Below are 4,775 nucleotides of genomic sequence, written 5' to 3'. Positions count from 1 at the left end.
AGGATCATAAAAGGAATATAAAATATTGAGACAGGTTAGGGGAACCCAAGTAATAAAATCTCGGATATGATCCCTCAAACGACAAACGAGAACGAAAGTTAAGCGAACCACATAACAGATAAGCGGTCATTAGCCAAGTAATTAAGGGTTAATCAAAGAGGTTAGTGGATGATGATGTCATCACACCAACAAGGAGAAGACATGTGTTAACAAGATGACACAAGCATGACAAGAAGAAGTGTTTTGTTGGATGATTCTTGGCCAAGTAAAAGTTACCATGGTAAAAGACCAAAAATTTCCAAGCCAAAAGGGAAATCAACCAAGCAAAATATCATAACACAAAAATTAGAAGTTGACTTTGTCTCTCAAGAACAAAGCTCTCGGCTTTTTCTTTTTTTTAAGAAAGAAGAAAATCCAAAATTCAAGATCCAAGTTTTGTTAAATTGCAAGGTAATTATCCACGGTTCTTTATGATTAGTTATGGCTATCCTAGGAGTTTAAGATCCCAATTCCTTCACAATCTTTTTCCATAAATCATTGAAGAAGAGAGTGAATAGTGTTTTCAAAAATTTTAAATTGTTTGATCTTGTGTTTTTGGTTAGATTTAGCTTTGGTAAGGACTTGTAAGGGCTATTCCAAGCTTCTTAGTTACTTATACTCACCAAGGAAGGTAAAACCTCATACCCTAAGCTTTACTTTAAGTATTTAGGAGTGGTTTTGAATAATATAGTTCATGAGAAGCATGATTCTTGTATGTTTATAGTTTGGATGGATTGGTAATGATTTTGAATTATAAATCTTGGATATTGGTTAATGAACCTTAAGTATAGTTAGTAGCTCTTGTTTGTGATTGAATGAGTTGGAGAAATCATGAGGTTGTGGACTGATGTAGTAAGGTTTGGATGAATTTTGGTTGTATTGGTGGTTATGAGTTGATTTGTAGTTGATTAGGAGTAGTTTAAACTTTGGTAATCGCGTAAACATAGCCGTCGTAATGCTTGTTTTCATTCAACTGCTTAGTTTCGCTTGAATCCGGTGTATGGTTTAGGAGAAACGACTGTTTGAAGTAATGGCGTTTCACGAGCGAACCATTACCCCTCGCCTTACTTTAAAACCTTGATTAAGGTCCTTAAATGACTAATTTGAGTACGAAACAATTATGTAAGATTAATTGGTCAGTTAGTACTCACAATAGAGTCGCCTTAAAATTCATAACAGGTTAATTTATTAAAATTGGTGGAGCCGAGGGTACTGCAAGCGATTAACATAAATCGTTAAGCGTATAAGCGACTGTTAGGGTATGAGTGAGTTTTGACTAGTTTCTTAAGCGGACCGTGGTCCTAAATCTGACTTATGTTGTTGTTCATAGGTTACTGGACCCACTCTAAGCTTAAGTCTACCCCGGAAACGCTCAGGAAAGTTTTCTACCCGTATAACTGTTGTTGTGATGCAAATGTGTATATGCACTATCTTGTGATAAGTGCATGATTGTTATTAGCAAATCTTGCAATATATTGGAGCATGTTGATATGATATATATGCATGCCTATTTCGTAATCTTGATATTCTATTATCAATTCAAATGCTTATAAACTGCATAATACCTATGCTAGAGATAAGCAGTAGTTGCGTATACCCTTAGTATAATGGACCCGAAGGTGAACATTTTTCTAAACCGGGAGTCGATGTTCCTGAGTATAATATATATTATATATATATAGTTTCTATAACTACTAATCGGATAAGGTATATTCGATAGTTTTGAATAATAATCAAACTTATTTTCGATTATTCAAATAAAGATCGTACTTTCGTATAGGTATATATTTTGATATTTATTATTCATTTCAAGTATGAGTTTTTAAACTTATACTTCAATTATTTTTATAAAGATTATCCTTGTGGGAATATTATTTAAATAATAATATTCAGATATTTTCTAACATATCGGGAATGATTTATTTTATTAAATCATCGTTACTCTAAACATTCTTTAATATGTTTTCGAGTCTTCAAAATGATTTTAAAATTTAGAGCAGATCCCAAAACTCATTTTCAGATTTCAGATTTTCCTTTCGAAGGGGATTTAAATACTCACTCAAAACCTAAGGGATCCGGCCAGTGGTGTATTTTTGGAGCAACGAAGTTGCTAACTTGATAAAAGAGTTTGATTACTTACCCAACATTCGAGAAGTAATCCCAATCAAAATGCGTCGGTATAAGCAACATGGGCTAAGTGGGGTCCATGAAAGTGTAAGTGCCTCACTGGGAGTCCATCAATGCGTAAGTGGCTGAGTGGCAGTCCAACATAAGGTCCTAATGCGGCCAGGTTGATGACCAGTGGGGGATTCATCCATCTGCTAGTAGAAAAGGTGAGAATTGGTATCTTTGCCTGATCAGCAAGATATCAGATTTATGCCAAAGTTTCTTCTTTCCAAAATTCTTAGGAATGACAACTCTGCTTATACTTCCATAGAAGATGAGTGTATGAAATGTATATATATAGGTGTATATATATATTGGGACTAATGAAGTATCTCGTAACTTCATTCTTTCAAATGATATTTCAATGATTGAATCTATTCAAGTCTTATCTTAAAGTTTTATCTATGTGATGAACTTTTGAAACTGATTATAGCCTGAACGGTGGTAGTTCGAGTAGTATTTGGAAAAGATATAAGTATATTGGAGTATCTTGTAACTTCATCTTTTCAACTTCTATCTAGTTAATGATTATCTTATGCACGACAAAGATTTTCAGAAAAATGTTGGGACGAGGTTAGATATATGAGATCACCTTGCAACGATATTTTATAAAGTTATAAACTGGAACTCTGTGTATATTATACATGATAAAAGATTTTAAAGATTTTGAGAAGTATATATGTTTATATATACTGAATATTTTATGACTTCGTCGCATTAAGATGTCAAACTTGGTTCATTTCTTCTTGACCAAGACTTTCATGAGTACTATGAGAATACTCATATATTGTTAATTATTATACATATTATTTCGGTGGGCTTGTTGCTCACCCTTGCTTTCTTCTTTTATCACACAATAACAGATATACAAGATGAGCAGGACCAAGCTCCCAATTCGCAAGCGGATATGAAATGTTCCGCAGTTTCCTATAGGCGTTGATGCCGCTGTAGTTGAGGTTGAACTACCAATAGGCTAGGTTTCAACTATTGATGTACCAGACTTATGTATATTATGAATTGTACTAATGGCAAAGAATATGTAAATTTATTCAGAAACCCTTTTAAGGTGTAATGGTTTATAATTGTGATATAAAATGACTTGTGTTATTTTTGGTATTCATCTCTGAGACTATAACTTGTGGTGTGTGTGTTTATTGTGGGGTCACAGTAAGCAATAGTTGGTTGTTTATTAAGATTAAGTGTTATTAAGGAAAATGGAACTCGTAACAACCCGGATATCCGACCCCGGATTTGGGGGTGTTACATTATCAAACTTGAGGCTTTCATGGAAATCTCCATTTTGCAGTCCTTCAATCTTTTTATCATCAAACACAACATGTACTGATTCCATAACAATGTTGGTTCTTAGATTGTAGACTCTATATGCTTTTCCCACTAACATATCCAACAAAAATTCCTTCATATGCTTTAGCATCAAACTTTCCATGTTGATCAGTTTGATTCCTTAAGATATAATATTTGTAGGCAAAGACATGAGAAAATTTAGAGTTGGCTTCCTATTATTGAATAATTTCTCGGGTGTCATTCACTTTGCTTGATTAACCAAAGAGATATTCTGAGTATAGCAGGCAGTATTCACAGCTTCAGCCCAAAAATATGTTGGCAACTTTGATTCTTCAAGGATTGTCCTTACAGCTTCAATAAGAGATCTGTTCTTTCTTTACTACTACTCCATTTTGTTGTGGAGTTCTTGCTACAGAAAACTCATGCATAATCCCATTATCTTCACAAAATGATCTCATCACAGAAATCTTGAACTCGGTTCCATTTTCACTCCTGATTCTTCTTACTTTAAAGTCAGGATGATTATTGACTTGTCTTATGTGATTGATGATGATTTCACTAGCTTCATCTTTGGACTTTAGAAAATATGTCCAAGAGAACTTTGAGAAATCATCCACAATTACTAGGAAAAATCTTTTTCTTGAGATGGACAACACATTGAACAAATCCATATGTAGCAATTACAAAGGTTCTTCAATTGTTCTTCCACTAAGGCAACCTCTTCAATGATGACATTGTCTTTTGAAATCAAGCCATATCCCACAGTACAACCCTTGCTGTCATCTCCAAAAGTAATACTTGGGCCAGCTCTTTCCTTGAACTCAGTGAGCATGGTAGAATCTCCAGTCATGTGCTTTGAGCAACCACTATCCAGATACCAAAGATTCTTTCTATTTCCCTACACACATCAAAATCAAATCAAGTTGATTTTGGTACCCAAGTTTCCTTGGGTCCTGCCTTGTTAGCTTTCTTCTTTGGTTTCTTAGGTTTGATCTCATTTGACTTGGGAATTTCTGATTCATCCTTACTCATCTGAGTTGGACCTTTGAAACCAGTCATTAAAATGGAATTATCATGCACATTTTGATTAACATGAAAAGGCATGCTATTTGCAAACGTGTTATTCCAGTAAGGCATGCTAAATGGTATTGAGGCATGCTAAATGGCATTGAGGCATACTAAATGCAGCATAATAAGGATTAGGTACAAATGGCATATTATAAAATTATGCATTCATATTCTGAGTAGACATAACATTCATAGGC

This window comes from Apium graveolens, chromosome 3 (assembly GCF_009905375.1).
Source record: "Apium graveolens cultivar Ventura chromosome 3, ASM990537v1, whole genome shotgun sequence".
Taxonomy (NCBI): Eukaryota; Viridiplantae; Streptophyta; class Magnoliopsida; order Apiales; family Apiaceae; genus Apium; species Apium graveolens.
The sequence above is the reverse complement of the archived record's forward strand: the minus strand, read 5'-3'. Positions refer to the sequence as shown.